This window comes from Acinonyx jubatus, chromosome C1, assembly GCF_027475565.1.
Source record: "Acinonyx jubatus isolate Ajub_Pintada_27869175 chromosome C1, VMU_Ajub_asm_v1.0, whole genome shotgun sequence".
NCBI lineage: Eukaryota > Metazoa > Chordata > Mammalia > Carnivora > Felidae > Acinonyx > Acinonyx jubatus.
Genome location: NC_069381.1, coordinates 58158887 through 58170938, shown reverse-complemented (window position 1 = coordinate 58170938; position 12052 = coordinate 58158887). Strand labels below are relative to the sequence as shown.

General features: G+C 36.1%; 1 long non-coding RNA gene across 10 annotated transcripts in view; it reads right to left on the bottom strand.

The window, feature by feature from the left end:
• LOC113599310 (uncharacterized) overlaps nucleotides 1-5785 on the bottom strand; it is a 72086-nt gene extending 66301 nt beyond the window's left edge. For 2 of the 10 annotated variants that reach the window (XR_008294959.1, XR_008294964.1), the window contains exon 1: nucleotides 3729-5785. This is a non-coding gene — a long non-coding RNA (uncharacterized LOC113599310). The other 8 variants (XR_008294958.1, XR_008294963.1, XR_008294965.1 and 5 more) reach the window with 7 other exon arrangements.
• Nucleotides 5786-12052: the final 6267 nt, after the last annotated feature.

Genomic DNA, 12052 nt, shown 5'->3' with positions numbered 1-12052 from the left:
CCCACAGTTTTGAGAGGCTGAGAAGTCCAAGACCAGAATGCCAGCAGATCAAGTATCTAGTAAATGCCACTTACTGGTTTGCAGATAGCTGCCTTCTCACTATACCCTCTCATAGCAAAGAGTAGACAGAGGAAGCAAGCTTTCTCCCGTCTCTTCTTACGGGGCACCAATCCCATTGTGAGGGTTCTACGTTCATGACTTAATTACTTCCCAAAGGCCCCATTTCCAAATATCATCACATTGAGGATTCCAATTTCAACATATGAATATGGTGAAACACAAACATTCACTCCATAACTGGGCTAGTCATGTGCCCTCCCTATATGCTCCCAGTGTCGTGTATTTTGAAGCAATTATATCCCAATTCTAAAAAGGTCCCAGGGTAGCCCCCAGACTGCTGGCTGGTTTCCAGTGTTCTCTCCAATGCCTGAGGGAATATGGAGGAAAGGCTCTCTTTCCTCTGAGGATGAAGGAGGTTTATTATAACTGTGTGGTCATTCTGGCACCCAAGGAGAGAATTCATATGAAGGGGATAGCTATGTTGTGAAGAACTCAAGAATCAAAATTTATTTTGACTCAGACTCAGAAATTTATAAATTACATACTCACCACCCATCCTCATCTCAGAGGCTTCAACAGAGTAGGAGAAGTCAGTGTCCTGCAGCTCAGTTTGAAATGAAGAATTCCATAAATATGGTACTTCATTTAAGAACAATTCTTCCTCCAAATCTTTTCTCACTGCCCTCTTATCATGCCTTTCTCTTTGGTTCATGTTTCTCCTAGAGTTCCACCTTGCTGAATTTTCACCTATCCTGCATTCTGGTGTTTGTATGTATTGTTTGTCTTTCACTTACTTAACATATATTGAGCTCCATGGTGTATTTGATCCTCACAACTGAATAAGGAGATAAATTACTATCCTCATTTGCAGAAGAAAAAGACAAAGCTGAGTTGCTCAAGTTTGCATAGACATTAGGTGATAGAGCCACAAACCCAATCTGATTCCAGAAGCCAAGCTTTCAGCACAGAGGGTTGCTGCAAATCACTACAATGGATAGTTGGATCAGTGCCTCTCCTCTCCTTCAGCACCAGCAAAGAGGTCCATGTAAAGCAAACAACTTCCGCCTCTTCCCTGTTCCTTTGGTTTCCTCAGCACCGCCATACAAGCAAGGTCAGAGACAGGTTTTCCAAGCTTCGAACTTACATAACTTGGGGAGCCCTCTTGAAAAAAACTAATACAAAATTATAGATACATTATTAAGCATGAAGTTTAGTATGTAATCTTATTGTAAATAAGAAATCACAATAAATTTAAAAAATTTAAAAGACTGGCAAATACCACAAAGTCCATAAATATTAACACACATCATTGATCACCTGCCTGACACACCTCTGTAGTAATGGATTTCATTTATGTTTTTTGGCTGCATATTTTTTATCACTTCTTTGTATAATGAAAAATTTTAAATTAGTGTTTCCTCAGGAGAGAATAGGGAGATAATTCAGTATTTCCTCCAGCATGACTGATTGCATTGTTTTTAATGCTAGACAAATTCTTTTGGCTTCATCTATGAAAAAGAATCTTTTGAAAACTGTCAATGAAAGTGGTCATGTTATTTAAGTTTTTAGGATTATTGTAAAATTTGGAAATATTCTATCCAGTTTATTTTCCCTATGAGCTGTAGGATTTCAAAGCATTTCTACTTTTCTTTGAATCCACAGATCATTTCCCAGTTACTGTTGATGTAATGGAGTATTATAAATGCTGTCTTTTTCATGATTACCAGTATTTCATCTCAAACATCTTTCCCAGTATGTTCACATAGTTTATCCTTCTTCATTAATTGGATATCAAACAATGAAAGAACCTATTCAGTACTTTTATTTGAACTTTATCTCTTCCTCTTACTGAATTTTGGTGCCACCTGACAAATTGTTACTATATGCTTCTCAATGTCAGAATAATTTCTATTAATGTCATCACTCAACTTCACTGCATTTGAGTCAGGTTCTATTACCTTGTATCTGTATTTTCTCTCAATTCTTAAATAAAACTTAAAGATGATAAAATATGATACTTTTTATATAGTTCCCAATCAGGAAGCTATAATTTCCCATTTGTTTCATTGAAACATTCCAAAATATCTTCAGAAGAGCAGTTAAAATGGCACAATTAAGTTCCTCAACTTTTTCAACAAACTTTTTACATGCTCTAACTCTTAGAAAAAAATTCTTCAGATCCTTAAGATATCATATCTATCACATAAGGCTCAAGCAACTTTGTAATAGAATGATCTTCCTGAGATTCTTTTTTTATTAAAATTTTTTAATGCTTATTTATTTTTGAGAGAGAGAGAGGCGTGAACAGAGAAGGGGCAGAGAGAGAGAGAGACACAGAATCTGAAGCAGGCTCCAGGCTCCGGGCTGTCAGCATAGAACCCGATGCAGGGCTCAAACTCACGAACCCACAAGATCATGACCTGAGCTGAAGTCAGACGGTTAAACGACTGAGCCACCCAGGCATCCCTACAATGAGATTTTTTCATGAAACTCTAAGTTGCATGTGTGTTTAAAATACCCTATTATGTAAAATACTCTTATCTATGAGATGAATCTCAAAACAAAGCTGTTGCAAAATACTAGGGTAGTCAACAATTTCAGTTACTGTCACAGCAGCTTTTTCTCTGACAAGATTAAAGAAATGAGCTGGCATGGCACATATTCTGCTTACTTATTAAAGTTTTTAAAGAGTGTTTGCAGCCCTTTGTCCCCACCTTTCCTAACAGCTGCATTGTCATACAATTTATCGCTAATGTTTTTCAGCAGTTAGTTACCATTTTCCAGAACTCACTTCATTTTTTTTTTAAAGCCACAACATCTAGTTGGCTTTCAGTGAGCAAAAAAGTTAGAAAACACTCATCAGGTTTTTGTTGTTGTTAAAACGGTAAGGCCTAATAATTACTAATCAATCAGTGTCTTGTATCCAGTTTAGAAGCTAGAAAGATGAATTAATATTTGGTGTCCTTTTCTTCAATTTTGTTTACCATTTCATTTTTTACATGTTTTCCCATTATTACAGTTAATTCTTTTTAAACTGTTCCAGATATGTCACTCTTACTTTTTTTTAATCTTAACATATCCCAACTGTTCACGTAAAAATGGATCAAATTGAACAGTTTGAAAGAAGCCAGCCTTTATTGTGAACTCTGAAGGGCAAATGTCTTTCACTTAAAAATTTAATAATCCTAATTACTTTCGTTAAGCTCTTTAAAATAATACTGAATGTTCTTTCTTTCTTATCTGTTATTCAAGACATTAGTGTAGAGGCATTTGTAATTGATTTACTTTTTCTAATTCAAGTACGTAAATATAGATTTCTTGTGCTCTATGGAGTCTTTGTGACTTTCAAGGGTTCTCATTATACACATCTGGTCTGGAAACTCGTCTGTTGTAAGTAATGACTGTCTTGTTAAAAATGGCTTAAACAAAACAATAGATGCAAGTTTTTAGTTTGGGAATAGATAAGCCACAATCTACAGTAGTTTGATCATTTTAGCTTATTTTCAGAATATCTGTCTGAGTCACATTCTTTCTATTTCATTTTCTGTTTGATTCTCTGTGAAGTTATTGGAAACAATTAAAAAATACACACACATGTTTGGTTAAACAGTATTAAAAGAAATTATCTCTTAGTGAAACAGACCATAATGAGAGATCGCAATACTTACTGAACCTCAGGGACTTCATCAATATAAAGCTGCTGCTAACCTTTGTTTTAGTTTTTAGTCTTGTTCCCTACCCTCAGATTTATGCCTGTCTCCTAAATCACCCCCTTCCTTTTCTAGGTTCACCTATTAACTCTCCACCCACTTCTACCATCTGGTAAAGGAGGAATCTTCCTTCTCCTGTACAGAATCTATAAAGGAGAAATCAAAAAAGAAGCTTTAGTCTACAGGTCTCACAAAACACTGCAGTGCATGTGTGAACTCTCTAAGAAGTAGGATCTTCTTTGCAATCTTACCGCTTAGTGGAGAAGGAATGTCTGTTGGAACAAAGCTACACATAACCCAAGGAAAAATGTTCATTCTCAGTGACAGTACAGTCTGAATCCTTAAAGAAGTCTGCCTATCTTCCATTGAATTATGCAAATTAAATCATTAGGTGGAGCTGAGCATACTCCTCTTAATAGCTTTCTCTCTTAAAAAAGAAAAAAAATGCTTTGTGATTACAGTTCTGGACTTTGTGAAATTTTTAGCCATGGGGCTCTTACTTTCCAAGAGAGGAGGAGCTATAATTTTATTTAATTCTCACAACTATTCAATTTTTTACTCTTAAGCCTTTCATTTGTGGAAACTAAGGCTTAAGGAAGAAATACAAATTTCACATGGCCACACAGCTTGTAAGTGGCAGAGCAAGGAATCAAATTCAAAACTATCTGACTTTAAATCTTCTATTCTTATCCAATGATGTATGGAAGACACCTGGTGCTAGCTCACAAAAGCCAATTATTAAGCTCTTAGGGCTTATTTGAATTAGTTGTTAAACATAGCCATTAGTAAAAATCAAATTATGTTAATTTACAATTAAATGAATTATTTGAAAACAAAGGTGATAAGTAGTCAAAACATATTACTTCCTCATTATTTAACTGTACTTGACTATTATCAGTGCTCTTGAGTTTATGTATGTCTTTCTATATCTGCATGGCAAAACCCTATGTAATGGTGGCGACTGCACATCTTTTTCCAAGTCCATGTTCAATGATGTCATGTTTGTAACTTGAAGGTGGTTGTGAGGGAAATAGTTACATCATGAAAATTCGTAGCACCTCCTCCCTGACCAGGGCTGGTTTTTTAAATATTTACCTTTACACTATTTCTCATAACTGTTATACTATCCTACCCTCAAACAGTGATCATTTCTCTCTATGAAAGACGCAATCCATGTGTCAGAGAATTGGTCTCATCACTACCATGTAATCCTCCACCCTTTGACCTATAGATGTCACATGGGCTAGGTAGGGTAGGTGAGTAAATGTTCTACTTCCTACAGTAATGGGAAAAGAATAAAGTCCACTCTCCTCAGAGTTCCAGATGCCCAACACATTAAATATATATCACTTACTTAACAAGTATCAGTGAAGTAATAGACTATTGTCCCTCTTAAATGAACTTTCTGAGCAAGGAAGGAATTTAATATTTAGAAAACAAAATTAAAAATTACAAAAGGCAGAACTTCTTGTTAAGACTACAGACAGCAAAACAGATATATTGAAGGATTTTAAAATTAACTCTGCCTGCAGAAAATTCAGATATTAAGAATAACTAGCAGAATTTGGCCGAAAGAGCCTTTGATTCCCCTCTTCCCACCAATTATTATTTTGAATCTAATCACAAAAGCCAAAAGGAGCCAAAACCTTTACCCTCAATTCCCACTTGAACTTAACACAATTTATTTTGCATGAAGTCACATGCTTTGTATGCCCAGTGAAATAAAAGCTAAATTATCTTCCTCTGTTAATGCTATACAGTACTGTTATTCAAAGATATTTATGAAACTATTATATATTTTCAGATCTTGGCATATATGAAGCACCGCAACAGCCAAGTATTTAGTAATATATTCTAAGTTTTCCTCTAAATCACAAGTTTTCAGAAAACCATAGGTAAATACGAAAAGCAAAAGATAATATAAAATTAGAAAATTGCTACATTAAGAATGAATCTTTGACACAGTTCCTTACTCTCCAATAAAGAGCAGCTATAAAGCATAGAATAACAACCCTGAAACTGAAAGTTTAGCTAAGGCTGTTTTTTAAATTGGCCTTTTTGGATGACAGGTCCAATTCTAGAAATTTCATAGAACCATAAAATTAGGAATACTGTCAAGAGGAATCATTTAGTTTACCTCATTAGGCGAGAGTACATCCATACCAGCATTTCCCAAAGTTCCACAAGATGGCAACAGATATTACATGAAAAAAGGGATTAGTCCAATAAGCTTGAAAAGGCTTGAAAAAAAAAATTTTTTTAAACCCGCTTTAAGCAGAGACCCTCTCTAGGTTCTGGGAGCCACTTTCTCCCATTGACCCTTCAGGTCTTAGGAAGGTAAATGTGCTGTAGCTGGTAGCTGCGGGATATTGTGCTACCTTTGCTGATGTTCCTAAACCTGTCCAAACCTTCATAATGTCACTAAACTCTTCTAAAATTACTCATTTAAGTGTATTAACTATTTCCTGCCAGGCCCCTGCCTGATAAACACCATCTCCACCATTGCCTCACACTCTTCTCTATTTTGGCTTAAAATCATCTGAGGCCATGAAAGTGAGGCTATTCACACTGACTGGGATCATTTAAAGGCTACACAAGATCTCAGGGCTTCAACCCTTCTGGAAGATAAACAAGCACTTTGGTGACTGCTGTCAGTGGGTAAGCCTCACCAGCAGGAACAAAGAGAACTTTTAGCAGCTGTTCAATCCAGGCACTGTATGCCATTCATTGGAATGGAGACTGGATGACATCCAGAAATAGCCCCAGTCCCTGACATCTCCCAGGAAAAAGCCACAGAAAGTTCTGGCTTGGACAGAGTTTGGGGATCTCTTGATCCCAGTTCACATGGCCCCCTTTTCTTTCCTTTCCCATTGCATTACCATCCCCTGTCTAGTCTAGAGATGGGAAAATAATATAACTGTCCAATTTTTTTCTGTTTTACAACACGGATTTTTGAACTTAAAATCAAAAATTGCTTCTTGGATTCTCTTATTTTTATCATTTCAGGACTGATGGGGAAGTTCCCGAAATACAGGAGAAGAAATGCAATAAAGCATAAAGTGGAAGGAAACCTATCAAGATATCCCCAAATGCATTTTCTTGCCGCATAAATTTTGATAAGTTCTAGTTCAGAATGGTGGAGCCAGTGCATACGTACTTCCCGTCCTCCCAAAGTCCTCTTAAAATAATGCTATAAAACTATAAAAGGAATAAATTTATGAAGGCAACGAGAATATAATGGCAAGCTAAAGATTTTAACACATACCTTCAAAACCAAAGGCAAGTAAAATCAAATCAATAAAGAAATTATAATTGAGGGATCCAGAACTCAGGATATGCACAGGAGAAAGGTGCAATAGAGATAGGAGCTCTTCTCATAAGAAATCAAAACCTCTCCCTGAATTGATAGGTAGAGAGACCAAGAGGAAGAGAAGAAAAGCTACTAGAAAGAAAGGCAAACTGGCTATCGCTGAGATATGCTTCAGGCAGGCCTGAAGCCTAACCTGCCAGTAGGGCAGCAAGCCTCAAATTTATCTTTAATCTCTCTAGTCTTGCAATAGCACTGAGGAATGCTTTGGGAGTGTTACCAATTACAGTAATTTCAAATGTTTGGCAGACAGGCACATAGCACAAATCTCTTGAGAGAGCAGGCATAAGGGACCAAGAAGGTATAAAACCACTGTATGTCAAGCTTAGTGCCCTGAAGAGTCATCACCCAGATCAAGTAGTATTACCAGTAGTCGGGCAACTTCACAGGGATTTAAGAGCAAGAGGATCGTCTCAACCAACCGATAGCATTGCTGTGTTTGCTGCACCGTATAGTCAGTTTGTGTGCAGTAGCTATGCCTTTTATATACTTAAAGGAACTTGTATACTGTGCCTTGTGCGCGAACAATGTTCTTCCAATTACAACACCATTCTATCTTGACTAACTGCAGAGTGGTATCAGGAGTGGGATACCCATGTGCACACACACACATGCACACCCCTCAAAGCAAAAAGTAAACATATAATAAACAACGAATGTCAAATCCCACTCAGAGGAAGTATAATGGTTATAAATACAAGCTCTAGCCCCCAGCTGCCTTTGTATAATATTATCTCTGGCCCTTACAAGATATGTGATATTAACCTTTTATACCTCAGTTTTCTCATCTCCAAAATGGGGACAATATTTCAACTCTCGATACACTTAAAGATCCTATGAGATTTCAGTGAGTTAAACCATGTAAAATCCCATGTACCTATAACATAGAAAGTATTTTAAATTATCATTTTATTACAGCTAGTTTAAAACAGGAGTCATTAAACATTTTCTATAAAAGACCAGATATTAAATATTTTAGGTTTTACAGGCCGAACATGATCCTTGTGTGTGTGTTTGTGTGTGCACGTGTGCATGTGTGTGTAACTCTTTAAAAATGTAATAACCATGTTTAGCTCACAAGCCATACAAAAGTAGGCTGCAGGCCATATCTGGCCCAACTGTCTGCAATTTGCCAGCTCCTGTTTTAAAAGATTCTTTCACCTTCTGTTAAAAGAAGGAATATCCACCCCTTTTCTATTTAAAAATGTCAGCCTTTCATTGAGATTCAAAAATCACCTATTAAAAAAATGAATGAAAAGATAAAAGAAGGGGTACCTGGGTGGCTCAATCGGTTAAGCATCGTCGTAGGCTTAGGTCATGATCTCGCAGTTCATGGGTTCGAGCCCCACGTCGGGCTCTGTGCTGACAGCTCAGAGGCTGGAGCCTGCTTCAGATCCTGTGTTCCCAGTCTGTCTCTCTGCCCCTCCCCCTCTCATGTTCTGTCCCTCTCTCTCTCAAGAATAGACACTGAAAAAAAAAATTCAAAAAATTCAAAAAAAGATAAAATTATTTCCCTCAGATTTGTAGAGTTAGAGAAAACAAGCACATTGCTAGACTCCTCCTTATCTCAGTTGGGCCCAGTCCAAGAGAATCATCTTTTCTAAATACAATTATGTCTATGAGAATAAATTATCCTCTTTTGATGACTTATGTTAACATTACAATTCAGTATTGTTAGGAATCATGTATCATCCTGTGAATGAGCTTATAGATGTCAATTTCAGGAGGGGTTATCAAATGGATAATACTGAGCACAGGGATAATATACAAGGCAATTTAAAAATGGATCATATTAAGAAATTATCAATAAGTCTAGTATTAAGAACATGGGAGAAGAATGAGCAGGGAGCGGCCACATGTTGAATACTGGTATGACACAACACAAGTTGCCCCAGAACCCTGAAAGTAAGGTCCACAGTGTTTTGCGAAAGTGACCTTGAATGAACTTGTAGGACCATATAGGGCCCTCAAATGGCAACATCTCTCCTAAATGAGTTCTGATGCTAATTGGACATGCAAAATGAGGAGATCAACCTGAAAGTGTTTAATTTCCTGAGAATCTCTGTGGTGGTGAAGCATTTAGAATAAATCACAGAATCTTAAGAACAAATTTCTAATCAAAACCAAAAGCAAGAAGCCCAATGCCTGGTCAGCCTGTCAAGATTTTAGGAAAGCCATATTCTACACTTGTGGATCTTTTAAAGCTAAATTTATCAACTTACCAGAATAAGGACATTGGGGTTTTATCTTGGAAGGATTATTCAATTAATACAAATTACCAATTTGGAACATGTATGTATATGTGTGCATGGCCCCACGGTGTGTACATATGTTTATGTATATATACATGTATATGTATATATGTATGTATGTATTGGAAAGGATATTTGAATTGAAACTTCTGGTGATTAAAATTTGATAAACTCTGTTTTTATTTTATGTGAAAATAAAATGATTAGGAATGGGCCAAAATTTTCTGGAATTATTAGTAAAAGAATTATAGAATATTTAAATATAATTTAAGCATAATATTGAATATGAAATTCGTTAGAATACAATATGCTGTTGTCTATTTTGAATTGAGTCCTGTGAAACCATGTAGTATTACCTGCAGAAATTTTTCCACTTGAATTTTTCAGATTTGAAAACATTCTGCAGATTCTTGGCATTCATTTAGATATGAAATCTGACATTCTTTAATTGAAAAATTCGACTCATACAATAGTATTGAGCTAATAGTACTTGTATATATTCATTGAAATTCACTACCTCAGCTGAGATAAAAAAAATATATACACATATTGACTAAAGTACTCATGAAAATAAGAAGTTAAAGGCTAGTTTTAGGTAAAATTTCAAATTCCACATGAAATACTAGATGTCTTCTGCCTATATATTCTTTATAATTTTTCAGGAAATGGGGTAGAATTTCTTTTACTTCTCATATTATTTTTCCTCTAAAATGATGATAAGAGGCCTGCTTTAAGTAGCCAATTCTAGGGTGCTTAAGGCATGGGATATAAATACAATAAGAAAAGACTTCTAAATACAAGACAAAATGTGCTTTTTTTGGCAATAAGTTACATTAAAACTACTGGAGAAAGAAAAATTAGATTTAAAAGTCTCATATTAGGGCTAAAACGGAACTTGGTTAAATTCAAAATCCTCATAAAATTATTATCTTTTCCTTAAAAAGAAATTATATTCTCTGCTCTGTAACTCAAGTGGCTTCATCAATGTGCTGCATCCCCCAACCCTCATACAAAATACTAAAATCTTTACTTCTAGCCCCTAGATTTGATCTTTATTGCTAATTTTTTTTCACAAAAAGAGCTAGAGTTCCCTGGGGTGTGTGGCTGATTACATTTTAAAAGTTGTAGAAACAAGAATGAGACTGAAGCATCTTATTGAATCTAGAAAGCAAGAACTTTTATTTTTGTTTTTGTGCCTTCCTGTATCATTTAGGTATTTATTACTGTGTCTGTACAAGTGTAAAGTTCTAAATAAGTAAATAAAAGTATTGCTTACAATATTTCAGGTCCACATTATGTAATAATAAGGTAGAAATAGGCCATTGGATGCACCATGGCTTCTATCAAACCTGCAGTAAGAAACTTATCTGATAGGAAACACCATGGCAAATACTACCAGTGCATGGCCTGTGGAGTGAACATTCTCTTTATGCAAATGTCCATCATCCACTCATCTAGTTGTTTTTTGGCCTACTCCTGATGATCAAAGAAGTGGAGGGCCTCCTTTCCGTTCTTCTCAGCTCTATAAGCTTCCTGCTCCTTGGACACCCACAGACAGTTTTGCAGTCTCTGGTATATCTTCAGTTATGTTATTGCTTCTCTTAGATGCTCTTAAAGCTCACACGCACAATACCCATAGTTTTGCCCACTAGGAAAATAAAAAACTTTTAGAGTTGTCATTTCCATTGGTGAGTCAGTAAGGCAGTTTATTGGTTTTGTTTTGTTTCATTTTAAGTCATGATCTGTGGCATTCACCTCTTTCTGAGATGTATTTCCACCATACTGATTTCAAGCTACTAAGAGCTTAACATCTTGCTCACAAAATTCCTAAATACTTGACAAGCATACCTCATGTATGTGAGCTGTCTCTAACATACTACTGTCCCTGCCTTTATTCATTTTGCCTTATCTCAGCTTTTCTCTGTGGTTTTGCCTTCAAAAAAAGAAAAGAAAAAAGTCACATCTGGTTACGTTGGGAAACATTATTTCCTATAAATTCACAGATCCCACCCTCTTTGCTTCTCCCTAAATTCTATTGTCCTTGTCCACACCCAGAGTTGGTAGTAGAGACCGGGTATTTCCTACTTATTTACAAAACTTGTACTCATGATGTATGCAAGTATTGATGGAAAGGTAAAGAAAGGGAAGGGAAAGGAAGGGGAAAGAAGAAAAAGGAAAGAGAGAAAGAGATAAAAGAAGGAAAGAGTATCATTCTCCCCTATCTTTTACAAACTTATTACTTGCCTTGTGTTACATTCTTTTTTTTTTTAATGTTTTATTCGTTTATTTTTGAGAGACAGAGAAACAGAGCATGAGGAGAGGCAGAGAGAGAAGAGGACAGAATCTGAATCCAGGCTCCAAATTGTGAGCATAGAGTCTGATGCAGGGCTCGAACCCATGGACCTCGAGATCATGACCTGAGCTGAAGTTAGATGATTTACCGACTCAGCCACCCAGGCACCCCATGTTACAGTCATTCTTGCACACAAATTATCACTTTCCCAAATAAAAAAATACCTCAAGGACTTAACCTGTATCTCATTCATTTCTGTACCTCCTATGGCACCCAGCTCAATGGCTAGCTCACGATGAGATTTCATAATTGTTGAAAAAAAAAGGAATGAATGAGTAAAATAATTCACAAATAAAAATCATTAAAAAAG